We start from the raw sequence: 27,721 nt of genomic DNA on the forward strand, positions 1-27,721 counted from the left end.
ATGCTAGTTTCATAGAATGAGTTAGGGAAGGGTGCCTCCTTGGTTTTCTAAAATAGTTTTAGTAGAATTGCTGTCAGCTCTTCTTTGCACATCTGGTAGCATTTGGCTGTGATTCCATTTGGTACAAGGCTTATTTTGGTTGGCAGGCTTTTTATTACAGATTCAATGTTTCTTTGCATTTTATACTTTATTTAACATTAAGAAAAGAATACATACAGTTACAGGCAGATGAAAATTCAGTACACTTATTTAGATAATAGTTTAAAATTTACATCCTTCACCGCCATGGAATATTTTAGTCTATGTAGACAAAGTCTTCTGGAATTCCAAAAGTTTTATCAATTTTATTTTCTTCAAACCCAAATTTTCTTTTGACCCAAGATTTTATTGCAAATATGTTATCAGTCCATCTGTTATCATCTTCATTGGCTACTTTACTTGCTTGACATATTTCTCCCACGACTTGTGGGTCACAATTTTTGTATTTTTCTGTCTTTAGCGGTTCCCTTTGATCTCAAAGTGAAGAAAGTTCTTTTGCTAGTGTCATTCGCTCTTCCGTTTCACATCTGCCAATTTTAGCTTTTTCAATGCTTTTCTGTAGGCTTGCATGCTCTTGGCTTCCCTCAGACAACTGAGATTCCAGAGACTCCAACTTAAGTTTCCTTGCATGAAGAGCTTTACTTGGAAAAACCCAATAATAATAGGAAGTTCCGACCCTCTCAGAGTCAAACATCCCATCATCAACTAAGCTTTGAAGGACTTCTTTGACTGACAAAGAAGTAATGCCTTTCTCTTTGGGAGCAATCTTCTCCAAGTCTTTTAATTGAAATACATGTTCAGTTTCAAAAAATATTTCCATCATGAGAGTTCTCTTTTCTTCTGCAAGCAATCCTTTTTTCTTTGACATGGTGCAGGCACAGGGGCTTCCACTGGTGGGGCCTGGGCATGGGGTGAGGGACTGATTTAATTTTTGAAGTTGATATTGGTCCATTCAGCATTTCAGTTTTTTCCTGATTCAATCTTGGGAGATTGTGTGCTTACAGGAATTTATCAATTTCCTCTAGATTTTCTAGTTTGTGTGTATAGAAATGTTCATACAGTCTCTGAGGGTCTTTTGTATTTCTGTGGGCTTGGTTGTAACGTCTCCTTTGTAATTTCTGATTGTGCTAATTCAGATCTTCTCTTTTTCTCTTTGTTAATCTAGCTAGTGGTCTATCCATCTTGTCTTTTTGAACAATCCACTTTTGGTTTTGTTGATTCTTTGTATGGATTTTGGGTCTCAATTTTATTTATTTCTGCTTTGATTTTATTTACTTCTTTTCTCCTACTAGTTTTGGGGTTAGTTTGTTCTTATTTTTCCAGGAGTGAAGTAAGATTGTTAATCTGAGATCTTTCTAATTTTTTGAGGTAGGCATTATTGCTATCGACTTTCCTCTTAACATTGCTCTTATTGCATCCCAGAGATTTTGATATGTTATGTAACTTTTTATTTATTTCCAAGAATTTTTTGATTTCTGATTTCATTGTTTACCCAAATGTTATTCAGAAACAAGTTGTTTAACTTGCAGGTAAGGGTGTGGTTTTGAGAGATCTTTTTGAAACTGATTTAGATTTTTATTCCACTGTGGCTCTAGAGTATGACTAGTATGATTTTGATTCTTTTTAAACTTATTGTGACTTGCTTTATGGTCAAGCATATGGTCAATCTTGTTGTATGCTCCATGTGCAGATGAGAGAATATATATTCTGTGGTTGATCAGTGGAGTATTCTGTAATGTTTACTAAGTTTAACTGGTCAAGTGTTGAGTTTAAGTTCATAGTTTTGTGGATTTACTGCCTGGATTCTCTGTCCATTTCTGTCATTGGGGTGTTGAAGTTCGTGACTATTACTGTTTGGCTAAGTCACTGTAGATCTAGAAATACTTGTTTTATAAGTCTGGGTGCTCCAATGTTGGGTGTGCATATATTTAGGATAGTTAAGTCTTCCTGGTGAATTGAACACTTTGTCATTATGTAATGCCCTTCTTTGTCTTGATTTTACTGTTGTTGATTTAAACTCTGTTTTTTCTGATATAAGAATAGCAACTCCTGCTTTTCTTTTTTCCATTTGCATGGCAGATTTTTCACTAACCCTCTGCTTTGAACCTATGGGTGTCATTATGTGTGAGTTGAATCTCTTGAAGACAGCAGATAGATGGGTCCTCTTTTCTTACCAACTTGCCCCTCTTTGCCTTTAAAATAGGACATTTAGAACATTTACATTCAAGGTTAGTATTCATATGTAAGAGTTTGATCCTATTGCAAAGTTGTTAGCTGTTTGCTTTAGTTGCAGTTTCATTGTAATATATATATATTACATATATTTTATATATATATAACATATAATATATATTATATAAAATATATATTTTTTTTATATATATATAGTCTGCAGGCTATACACTAAATGTGTTTTGTGGTAGCAGGTATCATTCTTCTGTTTCCATGTTTAGAACTTCATTAAGGATCTCATGTAAGGCTGGTCTAGTGGTGATCAGTTCTCTTAGCACCTGCTTGTCTGGAAAAGATTTTATTTCTCCTTCATTTATGAAGCTTAGTTTGGTGGGATATGAAATTCTTGATTGGAATCTCTTTTTTTTTAAGAATGCTGAAAATAGGTCCCCAAACTCTCCTGACTTGTAAGGCTGTTAGCCTGATGGGCTTCCCTTTGTATATGAGTATTTTTTCCTTGAGCATTGACTTTGGACAGTCTGGTGATTATATGCCTTGATGATATTTGTTTTGTATAGTATCTGGCAGGTGTTCTCTAGATTTTTTTGTATCTAGATGTCTACATCTCCAATTAGATTAAGGAAGTTTTTTTAAATTATTCCCTCAAGTATATTTTCCAGTTGTTTGCTTTTTCTCCTTCTTTCTCAGGAACGCTAATAATTCACAGGTTATTTTGCTTTACATAATCCCATATTTCTTAAAGACTTCACTTATTTAAATATTTTTAAAATCAGATTATGTTAATCCAAAAGACCAGTCTTCAAGCTCATATTTTTTCATCTGCTTAGTCCACTTGAATTTATCATTAAGTGAATTTGTTTTTTCTTCATGCATATTTCTTCAAAAAAAGCAGGTTTACAAGTGGAATATATGAGTGACAAATTCTAAGACTTCAAAATTCAAATGTTATTTGAAATGTTATTTGAAAGAAAGATGTAGTTATTATGAAAATTTATGTCAATGGCCATGTGTTTCTTTTTATGTAGATTAACTTAAAAAATTCTTTATCTCATATTTTCGCTTTGTTGTATATTTTTCTTTATCAACTTATTAAAAACCCTTTGTAAGCAAAAGAAAACTATTGTTTATAATTATTTTTTCAAAGCTTATATAATTTCTGCTGTTAGCTTTCTTTATTGTTTGTATTATACAGATGTTTTAAATTTTTATGTAATAAAATTTATTGTTCTTTTTCTTCAGGACTTTGGATTGTGTATCATACTTAGGCGTTCCTGAATCTAAGAATACATTAAAATTCCCATTTTTTTAAAGCTTTGTGGTTTCATTTTAATGCTTTAATCTTTGAATTATCTTGAATTAATATTTTTTCCAAATTATTTATATATATCATTACTATCAATTGATATATTTATAATTTTCCCTGTGATATGCAATATTAATGTAATTATATGCAAATCTCCAACATGCATCTGGCTCCCTTTCTAGACATACTACAATGGAAATATTTCCAACATTATTGTTTTTTAATAGTTACTTTTTATGTAGGGTAGTTTCTGCCCTTCTTTTTTACTTTTTTAATAATTATTTTTAAAGAATGGCCATCACCACAGCAGGGTGAGCATGGCATCTCTATGAGACTATCTATGCAAGTGTCACCTGTCCTCTACCACCCAGTCATTGGCTTTGCCCAGTGACTGCCTTTCTCTATCAGAACAATAGCCCCACATGCTAAAGTATAAAAATCCACTCCAATTGACATACAAGAAGTGTCTGGTGGGTGGCGTGGAGCCCACACCTGAGATGGACTCACCTGGAGCAATTAAGGAACAATTAGGTTGTGCCTCTGAAGATGTCTGCACACACACAGGGACCAACAGGCAGCTCATTTTCAGTCTCATATTTTGAAAAATGCAGAAAACCTCACGTTCAAAAATCTGCACAGATGATTTCTGGTACTTTTCTAAGGCGTCCATGTAAGATCAGCCACAGATAGAAGGGAAGATACAGCCATGTGTGTAGATTTGTCTGACAGAGATCACCAAGGTGCCCTCTGGGATCAGCCACAACGCCACACTCCCTACAACTTGCCTTCAAAAGAGCTTTTCCTTGGGCCAAAAACTAAACTGAAGAAAGTATTTCTAAGGAAAAATACACAGAAACATAACACACACACATACACACACACACACACACACACACACACACACATATTTGCATCCATAGCTTTATATATATCTATGTATGTGCAGTGGTCCCTGGGTATCTGTGGGACATTGGTTCAAGGACCTGCCTCTGACACCAAAATTCAAGGATGCTCAATTTCCTTACATAAGGTGGTGTACTTATCAGCATATGATCTACGTTTGTATGCTCTAAATACTACTGTATACTTTACATCATCTCTAGATTACTTCTGTAACTAAAATAATGCCTACATATCACTTCATTCCCATGGATTCAATGTGGTACATGATGTAAAATTTAATTTTTTCTTTGAAAGTTTGTGGGATTTTTTTTCCCAAATATTTTAAATCTCAGGTCAGTTGAATCCAAATTTGAAACCCGCAGATACGATGGATTGACTGTACTTTAAATCATCTCTAGATTACATATAATATAATGTAAATGCTATGTATTAAAAAGTTCTTATTCTAAACTGAATTTTTATTTGTATTGGTTTATTGTTGTCTTTTTTATTATTTTCCTTTAAATATTTTTATCTATGGTTGGCTGCACTCTGAGAATCAGAACCTGTAGATTCAGAGGGCCAGCTGTACTTACATATATATGTAAAAAAGGAAAAGAGAGTTTGAGAATTAGGAGGATACATTGTTAACAGGGAGTCCCTGGGGAAGCATGAGAGGAAGAAATGAAAAACACAATTCCCCAATTTGTCAGTTTGACCAAATGCCATCCCAAATTTCCTCAGTCTCTATAAATTAAATACATGCATGTGAAATTTAAAAGCAGTATAATTTTAATGGATCCATTTCTTAAAATTCGTTGACATTAAAAGATAGCATTTGTTAGTGTATATTTGGTCATTTCAATTTGCAAAAGATAAATAGGAGGTAATAAAAAATAATCCAAACAAAAGACAAAAACACTCTGTCAATTGTTTTAATTAACTTCAGATTAGAATTGCATTCTTCAACTATGAAGCTTTTCTGTTAAATGCCACAAGTGTCTTGGTTGTTTCAGTGCCACTGCAAACAGCAATGCCAAAAAGAATGCTGGATTTCCATCAAGTTTTCACATGTGCCACATAGTGGCTGGGAAGCTTAGAGAAATACTACTTTGAACAGATACTGATTTCAGGATCAATCAATACTGCATGGAAATATACTAAACATTAGTAAGCCGATGCTTTCTAAATGTTGAGACTTTCTTTTATGTTTAATTGCTAACATTCACTTTTTTTCTTTTACAAAATGACTGTAGCAAGTATGCATTAATTTTGCATTAAAAAACAATGAAACAAGCACACTAATTTAAAAACACAAATGACCCATGGGTTTAAGAGATGCCCCGCAGAGCTACTTCTCCCACGGACAATGGAAAGGGAAGAGAAAGAGGTTTGGAGAATTGTTCCTTTCTTTTTCCTTCTGCCTGTAATGGAAAACACACAAACACACATGCACGCACTGTGAGGGGTCTTCCATGACAACCTTGCTCGGATACAAGGATTTCCAAGTGGTTATAAAATGTCTTTTGAAGAAAATCCCACCATTTTGAAAGTCGCTGCTTCTTTTCTGACTGCCAAGTTGCAGCTCCCTGGTGAGTCATTGTTCAACAAAAATGGCCTTCTAAGCCCTCAGGCGCTGCCTCGCCAGCTAGCTGCCAGTCACCCGGGTCTCCAGATGGCAACAGCAGGACTGAAGCTAAAGGGCAAAAACACTGGCCATTACCAGAGCAGAGAATGGGCCAGAAATAGGAAATACAAACAAAGCAAAGTCTGAAAGGCGAGGGCCTGCAACCTGGGAGTCAGCAGGTGTTGGTATTCGCAAGAAAGTTCTCTTCCTTGGACTTCAATAAACTTAATAGTAAATGAAAAATTGAATAAAACCCCCCTGGATGGACTGACTAGGGGCAGAATAAGGATGCAGCTGCAACCAGGAACCAGACATCACGGAATTACCAGGAAATTCCTCCAGTAAAGTTTATCTGATTTTATTTATTTATTATTTTTTTATTGCATTTTAGGTTTGGGGGTACATGTGGAGAACATGCAAGATTGTTGCATGGCAGTGTGATTTGCTGTCTTCCTCACCTTTGCCTATATCTGGCATTTCTTCCCATGCTATCCCTGATTTTAAAGAGAAAGGTGCAATAGTCTCCAGCTACCTGCTGCATGGTTCACATTTTAGTTCTCCTTCCTCAGCTCATGGTGAAGTCAGCCTGAGGGTGCAGAATCTGACAGGTGGCCTCACAATAGAAATCAGTGCCTGGGGCCTCTCCCGAGGAGGAGCAGGTCTGCAGAAGAATAAACTTGAAATCAAACTCTCTGTGGGAACTGATAATTCCTAAAGAGAAGCAGTGAGGTTGAGTGACTGACATTTGGTGCTCTGTACCAGGCAGACTCAAGTTTAAATCCCAGATCCAGCTCCACCCTCCTAGCCCGCCAAGTAAGAAGCATAATAACACCTTCCTTCCCCTGTACAATTGTTCTGAGTGGTGCTGAGTCTGGATCTTCATGAGAACTCAAAAAATCTTGGTGGCTCTTATTAAAAGAATGGTAAATATGCTGGGCTCCAGCATTCATTTATGCAAGCAGATACTCTAGGACTTCTTGTATATTTTAAGAAATATTTCTAGACTTGGAAGCACAGCCCTGAAAGTATGACGTGTAACGTAGATCAGACCTCTCTTGGGGTTCAGAAAAAGATACCCCAAAGTGATGGCCTCCGAAGCAGCCTCAGAAGCACAGCCTCTTTTGTCTCTCCCCTCTCATTCTCCCTCAAATGTAGCCATTAAAACTAGAATTCTTCTTCCCAAGGTGGACATACATACCAGAACCCCTTTCCCTAAAGTCAGCAATGAACCATAAAAATATTTCTCCAGCCTTCCCTGCCTTTCTATGTAAGAGCTGGTCATAAAGAAATTCTCTGACCTGTTTTGTTTAATGGTAGACCATAAGACCGCCTTTCCATTAAGGGTCTAGCCCCACACCTTGGAGGAAGGAACGCTGCATGAAGAGGCCAAGAAGAATCTGACCAGAAAGGCCTTGCCAGGTAATGTGATTTGGGTCTGTGTCCTAGCCCAAATCTCATGTCCAGTTGTAATTACCAATGTCAGAGGTGGGGCCTGGTGGGAGGTAATTAGATCATGGGGGTGGGTTTCCCCCTCGTTGGTACTCTCGTGATAGTGAGTGAGTGCTTGTGAGATCCGGTTGTTTAAAAGTCTGTGGCACCTCCCCACTTTCTCTTCCTCCTTCCAGCCACGTAAGACATGCCTGCTTCCCCTTAGCCTTCCACTATGATTGTAAGTTTCCTGAGGGTTTCCCAGACTTCCTTCCCATACAGCCTGCAGAACCATGAGCCAATTAAACCTCTTTTCTCCATAAATTGCCCAGTCTCAGGTATTTCTTTATCGCAGTGAAAGAACAGACTAATACACTGGATTTCTTGACTCTGTCTGTTAGCATTAGATCATACCGTTTTCGTCCAATCAGATTTCCACCTAGCGGCTCATTCTTCATCAAACCTAGCCATAAAAATAGACAGTTTTCTCTGTATTAGGGGCCTTCATTCTGAAGGCTCCCATACCACGCAAAGCTTTGATTAAATAAATCTGTTCTACTTTTCCCTTGTTAGCCTGCCTTTTGTTACTGGACTATGGGTCATTGCCCTTATGATGGGTGAGGAAAGGCATCACACGATTTTGCCCTGGTACTTCAAAAATTTTGTTTTGAAAACCTATTTTTAAAAGAACCCCTGAAAATCATACAGTTTTGAACAAAATGAAGGTGTTATAAAAACAAATTTGGATAAAATTTGTCAACAGATTCAGAATAAGAGCCAAAGGCCACATAAAATATATGGCCATATTTTTTAGATATCCCAGAGGAATCTTCTATATTCTGAAGGTTTCACAAATCCCTCTAATCCTGAAAGGTTAAAAAGGTCTCAATATGTGAGATGGAAAATAAAGTAGTTTCCAAATCTGCTGCATACAACAGTGTAGTTTATTTCTAGGGTGATTTTAGGTAACTCATGGTTAACATTTTCCCTTAATTTCTTGCCTATTACTGACTCTTTTTTTGGAATTCCAGATATTACAAAAGCCTAATTCACTGTGTGAGCATGGCATTTGCATATTTCCAGGTGAGACTTCCTTACAACTCAACCACTTTTAAGTTACAAAAATAGTCTCTTCTGACAAATGAATACATTCCTTTTGTGCACTTCCTCAGGACAATATATTGCTATCTTTGTAATCTGCTAAAAATATGAGAATTAGATTGCTAAATAGCAATGTTGTTTACCCTTTAAGAGTTTAATAATAGATTGATTCATGAGTCATACTTTTTGTAATATTACTAATATATTATGAAATAAAGATAAACTACTTTCCATCTTGCTAATTCCTCGCTTTAAAAATTGGTAGGAGTATATTTCAAGTATATCTGTATTCAAATGGATTTTATAAATATTACACTCAAGTTTTCTCTGCTTCCATACATAAGGATATGTTACAAATATCTACACATCCTAAAATTCCTACTCATTTGTAGGTTCTAGAATCGTGGCTGATTGCTTCACAGTAATACACAAACATGTATTCAGTATGCTATAAATGGAATAACAAAAGTTGGATTATAAAACTATAAAGCATTTAAAAATAATTACCTGTTATAGGTTGGTATAATTAAAATATTGTTGAGAAAACCTTCATTCATTTATATAAAATAACATTACAAAAGAATGTTCGTGTGTGTGTGTGTGATGTGTGTGTGTGTGTGTACAGCAATAGCATTATACAGTGCAGCAGAAATTCAGACTTTCGAGGATATGGTGGACAGAATTTGAAGATGCCAGACCCCAAGAATGGGACTTTGAATAGAAAGAGATATCACGCCTGTGACAATGATACCCTTATATACATAAAAGTAATTTTGCAGGCCAGATGTGGTGACTCACACCTGTAATCCCAACACTTTGAGAGGCCGAGGTGGGTTGACCATTTGAGTCCAGGAGTGTGAGATCAACCTCGGCAATACGGCAAAACCTTGTCTCTACCAAAAAAAAAAAAAATACAAAAATTAGCTAGGCATGGTAACTTGCACCTGTAGTCCTAGCTACTCAGGAGACTGAGGTGGGAGGATCACTTGAGCCCAAGAAGCAGAGGCCGAGTTACAGTGAGCCGAGATTATGCCATTGCCCTCCCGCTTGTGACAGAGTGGGAACCTGTCCCAAAAAAAAAAAAGTAATTTTGCAGATGTAGTTAAGTTTACTAATCAGTTGCCTGATGATCTGGGCGGTTTTGGTTTAATCTCAGCAGCCCTTTAAAAGTAGAACATTTTCTCTGCTTCTGGTAGAAAGGGAAGTCGGAGAGATTCAAACGTAAAAAGGATTTAATGGGCCTTTGCTTGTTTCTAAGACGAAGGGGGCCACCAGCCAGGACCAAAGAGGGGCCTCTGGTTGCTGAGAATAACCCCACCCACTAGCCGGCAAGGAAACAGGAAGCTCAGACCCACAATTCCAAGGACTGAACCTTGCCAATGACCTGAATGAGCCTGAGGTAGACCTTTCCCCAAAGCCTCCAGGTGAGGGCCAACCACAGACTCCATGACGAGAGTTGAAGCTCCAGACTTTGAGCCCACGGAACTGTGAGCTAATACGTGGGCAGTGCTTTGAGCCACTAGGTGTGTGGGAATTTACTATGCTGCCATAAGAAATTAGTACAGAGGAATACTTTATGTCATTTGGGGTTCTATAAATGCCTGAAAATCTGCAATATAACAAGGTATAAGTTAAGCAGTGTGGATAAATATTAGAAATCACCTAGAACAATGCCTAACACATTTTTATTATGATGTATTAACATTTAAGAAGCAGAAACCAAAGTGACCACGTCGTAACATGATGGTCAAGAACAACCAGATGAACCAGCGGTGGGAGAAAACTCTGGATAAGGACGTTAGGGCAGCTGGTGCTCCTGCCAAGTGATTGGTACAAACAGCCCACCTGGGCTCAGTTTCTTCCGCCAGGGGTTAAGTGTACTAAATTATTTCTAAAAATTAATGAAGACTAAGCCAAGTCTCAGTGCTCTGAAGGCACCTACCCAGGGCCCACTCTGGCCCCGGCTCTTGCGTTCATTCTGCCCTGCCTGCCCACTGGGCCACACTCACTGGGCCCAGCTCACCCCCACATGGAACAGACAGGGGGTGCTAACCAGCTCAGCAGTTTAACATCCATGTCAGAGTGAAAAGACAAGGGGAAATGCTGCCTGCCCCAGGACAAAACCTGCTCTGCTCAGCATAACGCCTCTATTGTTTCTTTAGTAAGAAGTCCAAGGGTTTCTATACTTCCTGGTTTGAAATCTCAATTCTCAGTGTTTGTTAGGCTGTATCTTCTAACCGCACTTCCCAAAGGGCCTCTTTCCTTGTCCTCTCTCTGGCTACAGCCTCTAAGACAGAAAGGCTCCACCTCTGCTGGAGGAAGCGATTCCCCAAGGCAGGGGGCAGAGGCAGAGGGCAGCATTCTGGGCCCGGCTTGTTTAGGTCTGATGTCAGCGCCACCCGTAAGCTGGCCTTGCTTCACCCAACCTTGCAGTGCCTCAGTTTCTCCAGTGGGTAATAGTAGTACCACAAGGAACCGTTAAAAAGATCACATGAATTGTGCACACGGAGCGCTTAGAAGAGGTGGTGATAAGCGTCACGAAGCCTTTCGTATTCTGTTACTACAGGCTGTTTCTCTTTCCACCTAGAAGCACATGCCTGTGCCTGTGCCTGTGCACGAGCATGCGTGTGTATTTAGCACATTACAGGTATTGATCGACTTACGACCTATGCAACTTACGACCATTCGACTTTACGACCACAATGTTTTGCAAATACTGTATTAAACCAGTTGTACTGGTAATGCAGTGTTTTACTTAAACCTGACGAATGTAAAAATAAGAAACAAAATGGTGTAGAGATGATACAAATGGCATAAAATGAACAAAGAAAATTATGATATATAACAATAATGAAAGAAAATTATGATAAAATATGACTTAAAGATTTTTATAACATCATTTCACAGTACTGTACATATAGCCTACTCAGCTTACGACCAAATCGTGTTACGACCAGTCTGTCGGAACCAATCGTGGTCGTAAGTCGAGCACTAGCTGTATCGATATGAGCATGTAATTATGCATTCTCTGCCCTCCTCCGCTGTGTGGAAGGTGCTGGAGGGCTTTTTATTCTTTCACTGGGACCGTCCACAGCCCCCAGCAGACAGCGGGCACGGCAGCGGCTCCGTGAGTGCTCTCGGCAGGACCGAGTGTGCACAGCGCAGCCGACTGTTGTGTTCCGCCCTTTCTTGCACTGTTATTTTCATTCTTTTGCTGTTTCAAAAAAAAGATGCCATAAAGTTTGTTTAAAGTATTTGAAACTAGCAAGCAGGATGGATCCACAAGGCAGGCACGGTGACTCACACCTATGGTCTCAGCACTCTGGGAGGCCAAGGTGGGAGGCTCACTTGAGCCCAGGAGTTGGAGACCAGCTTGGTCAACATAGGGAGATCCCCATCTCTACAAACATTTAAAAATTAACCTGGTGTGGTGGTATGTGCCTGTAGTCCCGTCTATTTGGGAGGCTGAGGAAGGAGGTTTGCTTGAGTCTGGGAGGTCAAGGCTACAAGCAACTGTGAGCATATCACGGCACACCAGCCTGGTCCCTGTCTCAAAAAATAAAATCCACACAGGTAAAATACCTCCTCCTTCCTCGTCGGAATCCTATCTGCCCCCAGAGCATAAAGTCAACCAGTAGTGACTCTGAAGATCCACCTGACCCCAGATGCTGGGGAGCCAAAGGACCACAGACCACTGGCTACGGAGGTCTCCAAACCACATGACATTTACCTTGCTATGTAGCATCAGGCCAGACCTTGCCAGCAGAAATTCATCCGACCCAAGGCAGGGAGAAAATACAACAGTAAGTCGGGTGTTGTGTTGTTTTCTACTTTAACCACGAGATAAGTACTTACTACCAAAATTGTTTTGGTACTATTACCTTTGAATGTACCATTTTCACATGATTACTGCTAATAGTATTCTTATTGCAGTCATTTTATGTTGTACCATAGGAAATATTTACATTTGTTCTCATAGTCTGTTATAGCTCTGTTTAATAGAAATAATATTTTCAAAAACAAACCACCACACACTATAAATAATCACAAATATAATTGCCAACAATAAAAATAAAGAAATCAAATGGAAAGTGTTTAGAGCTTATTCTACCTTAGCATGTCTTTCTGATTATACATACATACATATATATATATATATATACACGCCCTACCCATCTATTATTGTACAGATGTTTTATTAATAAAGCTTACATTTTACATAATCATAATTCTAAGTGTTAAATAGTTAACCCCTAAATCAGGAGTTTTCAATAATTTAAAATTGTTTATAGTTATTATGAGAAGTTATCTACCATGTTCAAGACGTATTCCTAAGTCCTGGGGGATATAAAGATAATAAAATACAGACCATGAAAACCTGAAAAGCTACCGAAGGTACCTGAAAAGGTAGCTGCACCATAGAGAGCTTTTACTTCCGAGTCACAGCGAAAGGTCACACGGCGCATAAGCTCTTGCGTAAGTCACGCAACATCTGCTCCCAGGGAAAATGCTGACTTTATCAGAAACTTTGTTAGAATCCTTAGGATGTTAAAGACAAAAGCAAGCTAAGACTCTTTCATCCATAGGGAAAAACGTGATGTATGATTTTAAAATATTACTCTCAAATGATGTAGCACCCCTGTGACTTCTAAACATCACCACCATCAAATTAGTACATAGAATAATCCTCAATCCGCAATCCCAAGCAGGTCAAATCACACTGACTGATTTCGTCATGGTATAACCACCTGCAGAGACTCTTTAAGATTCATTTAAATTGAAAACCAGTATAAAATATAAAATACACAATAATTTCTTTCTCCTAGAGAAAAATCTATACAGACTGTGCCAGATGTCAGGGTTCAAATTTCATGCCGTGGTCTGGAGGGATAGCAGGAAGACGAGTAAACATTTTCATCAGAACATGGTAGCACTGAAATGGCTTAAAGGAAAAACTAAGTTGGCAAGTTGGAAAGAACAAAGTAGAAAGTTTTAGTCACACGGTTGAAAAAGAGAGGGAAATTAAAATCGGCATTGAAATTATTTCCTGGCTAGAGCTCAATAATTGCCTCTCTTTAAATTATTTATTTAAAATAGATTTTTTTGGTACTCTGTGATCTAGCATTCTCTCTCTCTCTTCTTCTTCTTCTTCATAATCAGACTTACTTAACAGCCAAGGAAAGGTTTAAAGGTTTCCTTTGAGGCCTCTCAAAATAATGAGCAAATTAGGACTTCATTGTATCATACCAGAAATGTTATTTTACATACAAATGTCTGTCATAAAGCAATAATCTAAAGACTCAACAAAAAATGTAATTTTAAAACCTAATTTTATTTGTATGCTAAAAATGTGCTAATCACCACCATCAAATGACCTGAATTAATAAGGAAGCAATCACAAAAATTATTTTATAACAGATAATAATGAGAATGAACACTTAGATAATACTTCCTATGCACCAGCCACTGTTCTAATAGTTCTCTATCTACCTGCTTACCTGTCTATACCTTATACTGTGACAACCTTCAGTGGCTTTTATTCTATCTGATGTATGAATATAAAAATCACAGTTTGGTTAGGACAAGTAAACCATTCTGTATCTCAATCCATGCTTCTAAAACATGATGTGGTAATGAGAGTGCTCTGATGGCAACAGCTGTCACTCATGGTGACGTTCCCAGTTTGGCTGACTCACAGGGGGCCCCCTCTTTCTTTAATTTTTTGTGTGTGCACTAGACTACTGCCTCTGCTATCCTTACGGCTTTCCCAGGCAGCAGGTTTACGCCCTGTTTGGAGCCTCCAAACAAATACCCAAGCTTGCTGCTCTCAGTTTTTACCTAACAGCGCCTGCACAGGTGAACTTAGTTATCTCAGCAAGCATTCGAGAGCGGACCCAGAAAAATATGAATACAACTTCTTTCAAAAGTCAATGAGCTCATCAATGTGACCCAAAGAGGCAATTTGTATTTTGACAAATATTTAATTTAAATACACAAATCAGTAAACCTAGTAAAACATTAATATAACTTCATATACAAGCCAATTAGTTCCTTATTACGAACCAAAGAGAGGAATTTTCATTATAAAAGTATAAGTGGTGAGCGATGGCAGAAAGAATCAAAGCTTTCACTGGGCAGCCTTAGATGTCTGTTCACGTTAGCTGTGCTTTCTGGAGGTTGCCCAGTCACACTTATATTGAATTTATATTTTCTCATAATAGAGATTAACAGACTTACAAGAGCACATTTAATAAGTTTTTCAGCTCAACAAAGCATATATCTTTATTTGACTTGATATTTTTTATTTTGATAATCATAAATGGTATATTTTCCTGAAACAAATTAATCACAAATTAATTGTGTAAAGCAGCAAGCCAATTGTACTTTTTGGAGTACAATTAAATTTATCTATGACTTTGCTTTCAGCGATTCTGGATAAATTTTAATACTAACAGGTCACCAGTGGTTACCAAGTTAAAAAGATAAAATTCAAAGCAGAGCCTCCAAAAGACACTTAGAAAAATTAATAGGTGAGATTTAATGGGAATTCAGCTATTTTTAATTATTTGTATATGACTAATTTATTGAAATTTTTAAAAATCTTAACCTTCATTGGGCAATTTTTGATCATGTGGTCAAGGAATACACACTGAATATCAACTATGCACTACCAGACATATATCTTCATTACATTACATTAAAATGGCTAGAAAAAGAAGATAAAATGTCAATAATAAAAAATACAAGAAAAGGAGAGGTCAGCAAACATGAAATAGTAAGTAGCTCCAAGGGGTCCTCAGAGAAACATTAAAATATCAAGCAGTAATTGTCAAAGCCAATTCAACAGAACTGTAGAAAAGTTAAAGGTTTACGGCAACAAAGCAAAGGCTGAATCAAGAAAAAAACAGCTTAGAAATTTTAAGAAAGTTTTGTGGCATTTTTACTTGCCCTTGCCTCACCCCCATTCTGGGTTCAAAGGTGGTCTTGAAATCGGTAGTCCTGGATCCTGGGTTCTGGTTCTGGAGGGAGCAAGGCAGACTTCATTCTCAGAGAATTCTCAAAGTATTTGTCCATTCAAACCTGTCCACTGGCTTCCTAAAAGCCTGAGACAAGGTGCTTGTCTTCATTTCACTGAACTTAGAATTCTCTCAGGGAAGAAAAGCCCCAGCCATTCCTCAAAACCACTCTGAAGCCAAAAAAGCAACTCACAGCCACGTGGGCAGCAGATTAAAGTGTAGGCAAATAACACAGCCGCAAAACCCAAGGAGGAAAAGTTGAGGAAAGGGTTTCTTCAGAAAATTGGGATATTCGAAAGTGGCTGTGTACACTGGGAAATTTAGAAAGCCATGAGCATACCCAGGACTGAACCCAGGCTCAGAAAAAACCTGAGAAAACCCTGTTTTGGCTGGTCTCTTGGTTCAACACAAGCAGAAAGTAAAGACTGAGACAGAGTTGTAAATGGTCTGGCTAAGTAGTGAAGGAGTCCTCAGGAACAAGTCAATCTACAAGCTTTCGGAGAGGCTTCTCTCTCTCCTCTTTCTTTTCTTATTTTCTTTTCTTTCTGTCTTCATGTCTCTGTGTGTGTGTGTGTTTTTTTTTTTTTTTTTTTTTTTTTGAGATGGAATCTTGCTCTGTCACCCAGGTTGGAGTACAGTGGCGCAATCTCAATTCACTGCAACCTCTGCCTCCCGGGTTCAAGCAATTCTCCTGCCTCAGTCTCCTGAGTAGCCGGGACTACAGGCACACACCACCATGCATGGCTAATTTTTATATTTTTAGTAGAGATGGGGTTTTACCATGTTGGCCAGAGTGATCTCGGTCTCCTGACCTTGTGATCCACCTGCCTCGGCCTCCCAAAGTGCTGGGATTACAGGTATGAGCCAACATACCCAGCCTCTGTTTTCTTTTTGTATTTTTCATTTTGATTCCTGGCATTAGGGAAATCTCTACCAAAATTCTAGCTGAACACAAGCAAAAAGAGCAGTCTTCAGAGACTACATGTAACAAAAAGTAGACTTTACAAAAACTAGTTTAGAAAAGTCACTAGCAGTAAACAGCTACAGACCACAGCAATCAAAAGCAAATCTTGAAGAAGGAAAAAAAAAAAAACTGACTTCCAGAGTGACCATATTATCTATTCAAAATATCCAAGTTGCTATGAAGCTTGCAAAGAAGCAAAAAAGTTTGTCCAATTCACAAAAGGTACTAATGAAAATTGCCCCTGATAAAGCAAACACAAACATTGAACCAACTAGACAAAGACTTTCAAATCAACTGTCTTAAATATGATTTGAAAAAGCTAAAAGAAACCATGGACAGAGATAAAGGAAACTGGAGAACAATGTATCAACACATAGAGAATATTCATAGAGAAATAGAAATTATGTAAAGGAAGCAGACATAGTGGAGATGAAAAATATAAAAAGACATATTGTAACTCAGAAATACAATAGCACAGATGAAAGACTCACTAGAGAGTTTCCATAGCACATTTGAGAAGGCAAAAGAAAGAATCATCACTCTGGAAGATATGCCAACTGAAAGTATCCAGCCTAAGGAGCAGAAAGCAAAAAGAATGAAGAAAAATGAACAGAACCTAGGAGACTATGGGACATGGCCAAGCATGTTAATATACACATAAATGAGAATCCCAAAAGAAAGAGAGAGAAATACAGAAAAATAAAGAATACTTGAAGAAATAGTAGACAAAATCTTTCCAAATTTGATAAAAGATAAGAATCTGAACATCCAAGATGTTCAGTGAGCTCCAAGAAAGATAAATGCAAAAGATCCGCAGAGAGACAAATTATTATCAAATTGATGATAGCGAAAAAGAAGAGAGTGTTTGAAGCCCTAAGAGAGAAGGAACTTCTCACATACAAGGGATCCACAGTAAGACTAACAGCAGATTTATCATCAGAAGCCATAGGGACAAGAAGGAAATAGAATGATATTTTAAAGTTCTGAAAATGTCTAAAACTGTCAACAAAAGTCTTTTATATCTGGCAAACCCATCCCTAAAAAAATGAATAATAAAATGGCATACTGCCCAAAACTATTTACAGATTCAATGCTATTCCTAGCAAACTACAAATCACATTTTTCACAGATTTTGAAAAATCTGTTTTAAAATTAATATGGAACAAAAAATAAGAAAACCCATATAGCCAAGACAATCTTAAGCAAAAAAAACAAAACTGGCTCTGGCTTTTTTCTTCTCACTTAAGATGTCTTTGGCTATTTGGGCTCTCATTTGGTTCTGTATTAATTTTAGAATATTTTTTTCCAATCCTGTGAAAAATGACATTGGTCATTTGATACGAAGAGTATGGAATCTGTAGATTGCTTTGGGTGGCATGGCCATTTTAATAATACTGATTCTTTCAATCCATGAGCATGGACTGTTTTCCATTGGTTTGTGTCATCTCTGATTTCTTTCAGCAGTGTTTTGTAGTTTTCCTTACAGATCTCTTTCACCTCTTCAGTTAGATGTATTCCTACAAATTTATTTTTTGCGGCTATTGAAAATGAGATTGCATTCTTGATTTGGCTTTCTGTTTGAACATTCTTTGTGTATAGAAATGATATTGATTTATGTACATTGACTTTGTATTGTGAAACCTTACTGAAGTCATTTATCAGTTCCAGGAATCTTTTGGTGGAATCTTTAAGGTTTTCTAGCATAGAATCATATTGTCAGTGAAGAGGAATACTTTGACTTCTTCTTTTTCTATTTGGAAGGATTTTGTTTCTTCCTCTAGCCTGATTTTTCTAAATAGGACTTTCAGTACTATGTTGAATAGGAGTGATGAGAATGGGTGTCCTGTCTTCTAGTTTTAAGGAGAATGCTTCTAGTTTTTGTCCATTCATTATGAGGTTGGCTGACAACACACTCTAAATAACAAATGAGTCAGAGAAGAAATTGTGAGGGAAATTTAAAAACAATTAGGACAAATGAAAACAAAAATACAATTACCAAAACTTACGGGATGCAGTGAAAGTGGTGCTCGGAGAGAAATTTATAACGGTAAAGTCCTACATTTTCAAAAAGTAGATCTCCTATCAACAACCTAACTTTACAGCTGAAGAAAAGCAAGCTAAATACAAAGCAACCAGAAGAAATAAAACTAAGATTAAAGTGGAGATAAGTAAAATGGAGAATAGAAAAACATAAATAGAGTCAATGAAACCAAAACTTGGTTCTTTGAACAGATCAATAAAATTTTTAAAATGTTAGTTATGCTAACCATGAGAACAAGAGAATAAAAACTGAAGACAATATTACTGTCTTTATGAAAAGAGATACATAAAATAGAAGAGAATACTATAACAATTGTATGCCAACAAATTAGATAATCTAGATAAAATGAAGAAATTACTAGAAATAGGCAAATTACAAAAACTGTCTCAAAAAAAAGTAGAAAATCTGGGACAGGGGAGAAGTCCTCTTTAAGAGATTGAATCAATAATCAAAAACTTCACAACAAAGCAAAGCTCAAGACCAAATAGTTCCACTGGTAAGTTTTATCACATATTTAAAGAATTAATACCACCTCTTCTCAAACTTTTCCAAAAAATAGAAGAGGAAGGAACACTTCTTAACTCACTCTGTCAGTTCAGTATTAGCCTGCTACCAAACACAGATGAGGCACCACAAAAGAAGAAAACACGGACCAATATCTTTTAGTAATATTGATACAGCCAGGCGCGGTGGCTCAAACCTGTAATCCCAGCACTTTGGGAGGTCGAGGCAGGTGGATCACAAGGTCAACAGATCAAGACCATCCTGGTCAACATGGTGAAACCCCATCTCTACTAAAAATACAAAACATTAGTGGGCATGGGGGTGCACGCCTGTAGTCCCAGCTACTCAGGAGGTTGAGGCAGGAGAATTGCCTGAACCCAAGAGGCAGAGGTTGCGGTGAGCCGAGATTGCACCATTGCACTCCAGCCTGGGTAACAAGAGCAAAACTCCATCTAAAAAAAAAATAAAAATAAAAAAATTTTTAAAAATTAATGCAAAAATTTTTAACAAAAACCTGAAAATTTGAATACATTTATTTAATATAAATTTATAATTTACATATAAATGAATAATATAAGCACTATTCACCAGGATCAAGTAGATTTAACCTAAGAACACAAGTATAGTTTAACATAAGAAAATCAATCAATGTTACACACCACATTAATGGAATAATGGGGGAGAAAACGCAATCCTATTAAATGATACATAAAAAGTATTTGATGAAATTCAACACCCTTTTATAATAAAAAAGAGTACCCAAAAACAAGTAATGGAAAGAAATTTCTGAACATAATAAACAGGATTTATTTTTTTAAAAAACCCACAGATAACATTATACTTAATGGCGAAAGACTGGATGAAACCTTCCCCCTAAGATCAGGAACATGGCAAAGAGGCCTACTTTCATCATTGCTGTTTAACACTATATCGGAAGTTCTAGCCAGAGCAGTTAGGCAATAAAAAGATATACAGACATACAAACTGGAAAGGAAGAAGTAAAACTATCTCTGTTCTCAGATGGCATAATGTGTATCTAGAAAATCCCAAAGATTTCAGAAAATAACTACTATATGTAATAAATCAATTTATCATAGTTGCAGGTACAAGGTCAGCATGCAAAAATCATCTGTGTTCTGTACATCAGCAAATAATCGGTAAAGGAAATTAAGAAAACCATTATATTTATAATAGTATCAAAAGGAATAAAATGTCTAGAAATAAATTTAACCGAGGTAAAGGCTCTTACATTAAAAATGACAAACATTGCTGAAAAAAATAAAAAAGAATTCAATAAATGAAAAAGGATTTTATGTTTATTAATTGGAATGCTTAAGATGTTAAGTTTACAACTACCGAAGTGATACACAGATGTAATACAATCTTTATAAAATTTCCAATGACATTTTTGCTTGCAGAAGTAGAAAACCTATCCTACAATTCGTGTGGAATTTCAAGGAATCTCTGTATTAGTCCATTTTCATGCTGTGATAAAGAACTGCCTGAGACTGGGTAATTTATAAAGGAAAGAGGTGTAATTGACTTACAGTTCCACATGGCTGGGGAGGCCTTAGGAAACCCACAATCATGGCGGGAGGTGAAGCAGAAACAAGCATCATCTTTAAAAGCAGCAGAAGAGAGAGTGAGTGCAAGCTGGGGAAATGCCAGGCATTTATAAAACCATAAGATCTCATGAGAACTTACTCACTCTCATGAGAAAAGCATGGAGGAAAGTGCCCTGCTCACAATTCAATTACCTCCATGTGGTTCTTCCCTCAACACTTGGGGATTATGGGGATTACCGTTCAAGATGAGATTTGGGTGGGGACAAAAAGCAAACCGCATCAACCCCAAATAGCCAAAAAAAATTTTGAGGCTGGTTGTGGTGGCTCACAGCTGTAATGCCAGCACTTTGGAAGTCAAAGGCAGGAGGATTGTTTGAACCCAGGAGTTTGAGACCAGTCTGAGCAACGTGATGAAACCCCCATCTCCCCAAAAAAAGATAAAAAATTAGCCAAGCACATGCAATCTTAGCTACTCAGGAGGCTGAGGTGGGAAGATCACCTGAGCACAGGGGGTTGAGGCTGCAGAGAGCCAAGATCGTGCCACTGCACTCCAACCTGGGGTTCCTTGAAATTCCATATGAATATGTTGATCTTATACCTGCAACTGTGATAAATTGATTCTTTAGCAATAGTAAGCATTTTCTGAAATCTATTTTTAGTTGTGTGAGAAGATTCCATGCTGTTTTCCATAATGGCAATATTAATTTACATTCCCACGAATAGATAATATGATTTTCAATTAAAAATAAAGTTAAATAAGTAAAATGAAACAATTATAATTTTAAAAATCACATTTGATCAGAGAACTAAATAAAGTGAAGGAGAAGACAGTCATGCCAACATAGTCTGTGTAGAGATAAGTGCAAATACATAAACCCTGAGACAAAGGCACATGTGATATTTATATTTTTTAAAAAAAATACAAGCCTATAGGAGCAGCAGCAGCGTGAAGGGGTCTGAGTCTAGGAACACAAGTCAGAGAAGTCCCTCAGGCTGACTGTAGACGGCCACATAGGTTATGGCAAGGACAGGGATCCGTGGCTGGAAGAGAAGCCTTTTGTATCAGTCAGGGTTCTCCAGAGAAACAGAACCAATAGGAAATACATGGAGATATAGAAGAGATTTACACAGGAATGGCCTCACACAGTTGTGAAGGCCAAGAAGTCCCATGATCTACCCTCTGCAAGCCGAAGACCCAGGAAAGCACGTGGCACAGCCGGAAGGCCTGAGAGCTGGCTCTCATGACGGTGCAGATTCCAGTTCTGAAGGCTTGAGAGCCAGGAGGGCCGAGGGCAGAAGATGGATGTCCCAGCTCAGCATTCAGGCACAGTACAAATTCCTCCTCCCTCCGATATTTTGTTCTCTGCAGGCCCTCAGCAGATAGGATGGCACCCACCTACGCTGGGGAGAGCCATCTGCTGTCCTCAGGCCACCAATTCTTGCTTATCTCTTCCAGAAACGCCCTCACAGACACGCTCAGAAACCATGTCTAATCACATATCTGGGCATCCTGTGACCTAGCTCATTTAAAATTAACCATCACATCATCAATGGATGGTATTGAGCAGATGATTGAGATGATATAACATCTATTTAAAGTATCACACAGCTGCTGGAGGAGGGGGTGAAAAGAGGCAGGGAGACCATTTCATTAGCTTTGGCTTCAGGTGAAAGGCAGTGAAGCCAGAATGACTGCTGATAGCAGTGAGATGGTGAACCGATCAGAAAGATTTAGAGAGATCGAAGTGGATTTGCTGGTAGATGTAGGGCTTGAGGTAAAGAGAGGAGATCAGAATGACTTTAACATCACAAGCCACCTGATAGGATCAAAGTAACACCGCCAGAAATGGAGAAACATACAGGAGGAGCAAATTGGGTAAAATACATGAATCAAAAGTTTGATTTTGTAAATACCGAGCTCAGGATGCTGACAGGCCTTGGATGTTGTGCAGACAGTGACCTGAAATCGAAGTTCAAAGTCATAGTGGAACATAAACGTGGAGATGCCAGTGTTTAAAGCCATGGGGTTGGACATGCTCGCCTTGGAGGTGAGTGCAAGGAGAGGGCTGCGTGCTGAGCTGAGAGCATTGCAGCGTAAAGGCTGAGAAGGGGAAAGAGGGGGAAAGGAAAACAAGAGCCATGCAATGACTTAGGAGAATACCAAGGAAAGGGCTGTGTTGTGGGGTGACCTGTGTCCCCCGAAATGGCTATGGTGATGCCCTAACCCCTCATGTGACTGAATTTGCAGGTAGGGTCTCTCAAGAAGTAATTGTTAAGTGAAGTTGTAAGGACAGGGCCCTGATCCAGTAACACTGGTGTCCTCATAAGAAGAGGAAGAGACAGCAGGGTATCTGTGTACAGAGAAAAGGCCGGTGAGGATGCAGGGAGGGAGGAGATGCCACCTACACGCCATGAAGAGAGGCCTCAGGAGAAACCAGACCTGGCACCGTGACCTAGGACTTCCAGACTCCAGGACTGTGAGAAAATTCATTTCTGTTTTTAAAGCCACCTGGTCTGTGGCATTTTGTTATGATAGCCTTAGCCAATGAATACAAGTGATAACACGGAGCGCAATTAAGGAAAGGATTTCATAAAGAAGGAGTTGATCCCCTTTGTCAGATATTGCTGATAGGGCAAGCAAAACAAGCACTGAAGAATACCCCTGAGATGGGGCCCCTCCGTGGGGGCCGAGGGTTACCCGGGAGAGAATGTTTCAGTGGCGCGGTGGCGCTCCAGACTGACCCGGGTAGGTTTAAGAGAGGAAGTGAGGAAAGCACGCAGATAGAAGGAGAGATGACAACACTTTTAGAAGCCTTGCTCCTAAGGGGAGCAGGAAAATAGGGAGACAGCCAGAGAGAGGAAGAGAGATGTCAGATCAAAGGAAGTTACTTCTTCACATCACAGAAATTATCGAATGTTGATATGTTTGTGTGAAAAGTACAAAAGAAAATGACAAACTGATGATTAGGAGAGAGAAGGGACAATTGCAAGAATCTGCCACTGCCGGGAGAGAAGGGACGTGATCCAGGGCACAGGAGGTTGTAGAAAGGGGTCAGGACAGTTTATTCCGTGCGGCAGGAGTGGAGAGAGAGCCGATGGTCTGGGAGTGCAAATGTCTATTACTACTGGTACTTTATTTTAGTATATAGATAAGCTGTAAAAAGGATGCAATGTACTTTGAAGAGAAATGTATGCTCTTGGGTGTTTTCACCACTTTGGAGCTTTCTTTTTGGAAGTCAGAATGTATCATCCCTTATACAGCATCCATAATTTCAGAGTAACATAAATTGAGGCAAAGGCAACTAATAAGAAGATTCTAAGGAGAATTCATGGCCCAATTAGTAAAGCCCACGCCTTAGAGCCAAGAAGTATCTGGGATGTGCCTATCAGAGAATAGCAACATAGAGCTTTTATAAGCCACATTTTCCTGGCATCCACCCCAGAAATTTCTCTCTATTTCTGGCCAGTATCGAAATACCAACACATGACAAGAAGTTGGACCAAGGGGGAAATGAAGGTGAAGAGAATGTCTCAGGGAAGGCGAGTGATTGTCATTGCGCTGCTGAAACTTCACCTGTGTGTTCTGGGCGCTCTCCAAAGCAAGGCAGAAAGAAACTAAGACATTCCCCTGAGCATGGTGCAAGCCTTTTGGAAAATACAGCAGGTTCTATATTTGCATAACATAGAAAAATGTGAGTCATCATTTTCCAATGCAGAAGTCAAAATTTCCCCAAGTCACATAGAGATGGCAGTATATGAGGAGCAGAATTACGGAGTGGCTAGGAGCATGAACTTTATAGGAGCAGCAGAGCCCCTGTGTCGAGGAAGGACCGACCACTGCATTTTTCTGCAAGACTGACAAAGCTGGCTGACTTCTCTGTGCTTCAGTGTCCTCAGCTATAAAATAAGGATCATGATCATGCTTCATGGGATTTATTAAATATTAATAAATAATATTAACTATTAAAAATAAATATTGACTTTATTTTTCCTATTTCTTATTAGAATTTATAGTTAGACACAGGGAAGGGACTCAACAATATTAGCTTTTTTCTTTTTACCTTTTGCCTATTTTTTAATATCAAGAAGAACACTGCAAAATATTTTTTTTAAATATTTTTTAATTGCATTTTAGGTTTTGGGGTACATGTGAAGAACATGCAAGATTGTTGCATAGGTACACACGTGGCAGTGTGATTTGCTGCCTTCCTCCCCTTCACCTATATCTGGCATTTGTCCCCATGCTATCTCTCCCCAACTCCCCAACTCGCCACCCCCCGCTGGCCCTCCCCTATTTCCCCCCAACTGAGCCCAGTGTGTAGTGCTCCCCTCCCTGTGTCTATGTGTTCTCATTGTTCAACACCCACCTATGAGTGAGAACATGCGGTGTTTGATTTTCTGCTCTTGCGTCAGTTTGCTGAGGATGATGGTTTCCAGGTTCATCCATGTCCCTACAAAGGACACGAACTCATCATTTTTTATGGCTGCATAATATTCCATGGTGTATATGTGCCACATTTTCCCTGCCCAGTCTATCATCGATGGGCATTTGGGTTGGTTCCAGGTTTCTGCTATTGTAAACATTGCTTCAATAAACATCTGCGGAATGCTACAAAATATTGAATATTTGATTCTTAGAAGGTATGATGTCTTGGTCTTCATACAATGTTTCCTTTTTGGGGGTTAGTTTCCAAAGTCACATAAAGTGTAGCCTTATTTATGCATCATTCTTCGTTTTGAAAGTCGAAATCAGGGTGTCTAAATATATGTTCCTCTTACAGAACAATGACTGTAATTACTCTCATTATTACTAATCATAACTATTGATAATAAATGTTTACCTTTCTGTAGTGGGCTGAATAACGGCCACCCAAAATGAAATTCCTGGAATCTGTAAATCTTATCTGATAAGGAAAAGGGGTGTGATCAATTAAGGATCTTGAAACGGGATTATTCAGAGTAGACCCTTAATCCAATGACGAAAACTATCTGTGTAGAAGGGAAACTCCACAGACACTGAATGGAAGGCAATTCTTAGTGAGAGAGAGAGGCAGAGATTGGAGTGATATGGCCTCAAAGCAAGAAACACCAAGGAATGCTGCATCCCCCAGATGCTAAAAGAGGCAGGGAGAAGATTCTTTCTCCCAGAGCGTCTGGAAGAAGGCAGTCCTGCCCACACAAGTGCTTCAGGATTCCGGTCTCCAGAGTTGAGAGAGAATCCATTTCTTTTGATTTAAGACACCAAGGCTTTGGTGACTTTTTTTTTTAACAGCAGCCCTAGAAAAATAATATAGCTTCCTTGTGTTCCTCACAATATATTTTACATGTATTACTACGTTTAATCATTACATTAATTATGTGAGCTATGATTATCTTCTTTTATAGATACGGAAACTGACATCATACAGCTAATGAAAGTCAGACCTCGAGCTCTCACCCAGGTAGAAGACTCTAAAGGCTATCATTGTGTTTACACTTAGACGCTGTTAGAATGATTTCATGTGTTTTTATGACAGTGTTTTACCATCCTTAAAAACTATGTCAAAAATCACATTTAAACAACATAAAAAATTACCAATGGGTAAGAATTTCAAATTTGATTTAGTGCTGACACATTTCCTACTTGTATACTTCATAGCCTTTTTCTTCTACTAATAGGACACACAAGTAAAGAACAATGAATAAGGATGAAACAATTAATATGGGGGCAAACGTCTCATCATTACATTTTTAAGAGATTTTTAAAGAAACACTAGTAAAATTTCCAAGTCAAAAAACATGCTTGAAGAAAAAAGAGACGTCTTTGGCTGGTTACCGTGTCTAACCCTTCAGACAAGACGCACTGGAGGAAAAACATGGCAGTACCCACGTAGAGCCCACTTCTGGTTTCATTGTCATTTTCTCATGAATCTGAGAACGGTCTACTGAGCTTGAAAGGGGAAAGTGGGCAAATAACACATCTGTTACGAGACTTGAAACATTTCCATTAACACACTGTATTTTTTAACCTGTGATTTTAACAATTTTCCTTTTATCTTGCCTATAGCTGTATCTTTGACTCTTTTGAAAATTGGGTAAATTTTTAATACTAGAAGACACAATCTCTTTTTTTTTTTTTTTTTTAAGACGGAGTCTTGCTCTGTTGCCAGACTGGAGTGCAGTGGCACAATCTCGGCTCACCGCAACCTCTGCCTCCTGGGTTCAAGCAATTCATCCGCCTCAGCCTCCTGACTAGCTGGGACCACAGGCACATGCCACCACACCCGGCTAATTTTTGTATTTTCCGTAGAGACAGGGTTTCGCCATGTTGGTCAGGATGATCTCGATCTCTTGACCTTGTGATCCGCCTGGCTTGGCCTCCCAAAGTGCTGGGATTATAGGCGTGAGCCACTGTGCCCAGCCATTAGACACAATCTCTTAGCTTTGTAGGTGAAGAAACTGTGATCCAAGGAGTAAAACAATTTACTGTAGGTCACATGTTTAGTCATTGTAGAACACCTACCACAACACTTCACATATAGCATATGTATAAAAAAGAGAAAATCCTTTTATAATTTTTAATTTTATATTTCTAGTCAGGGGGAAGTCTATAATATATTTAGTATTGCAATTGTGCATACATTAGTAATATTTCTTTTTAATTATGTATTTGTTACTTTTTATTTTTGACTAAACATTTTATTGACTTTAGAAAAATTCTCATTATCGATCTGTTTCACAGATAAACTGTTCTTTGTACAATGAAAATCAAAGCCGGCGCAGTGGCTCACGCCTGTAATCCCAGCGCTTTGGGAGGCCAAGATGGGTGGATCACCTGAGGTCAGGAGCTCAAGACCAGCCTGGCCAACATGGTAAAACCCCATCTGTACTAAAAATACAAAAGATTAGCTAGGCGTGGTGGTGTATGCCTGTAATCCCAACAAGTGGTAAGGCTGAGGCAGCAGGAGAATTGCTTGAACCCAGGAGACAGAGGTTGCAGTGATCTGAGATCATGCCACTGCACACTCTGTGCCTCAGTTAAAAAGAAAGAAAGAAAGGAAAGAAAGAAAGAAAGAAAG

At 38.4% G+C, this 27,721-nt stretch overlaps 1 protein-coding gene and 1 pseudogene across 2 annotated transcripts in view; both read right to left on the reverse strand.

Moving 5' to 3' along the window:
- Positions 1 to 27,721, reverse strand: part of PXDNL (peroxidasin like) — a 458,440-nt gene that overhangs the window by 278,129 nt on the left and 152,590 nt on the right. The window lies entirely within an intron of this gene.
- LOC116563439 lies at positions 43 to 1,054 on the reverse strand (annotated as a pseudogene).

The sequence above is a fragment of the Sapajus apella genome, unplaced genomic scaffold, assembly GCF_009761245.1.
Source record: "Sapajus apella isolate SASKATOON/1434 unplaced genomic scaffold, GSC_monkey_1.0 scaffold35, whole genome shotgun sequence".
Classification (NCBI taxonomy): Eukaryota; Metazoa; Chordata; class Mammalia; order Primates; family Cebidae; genus Sapajus; species Sapajus apella.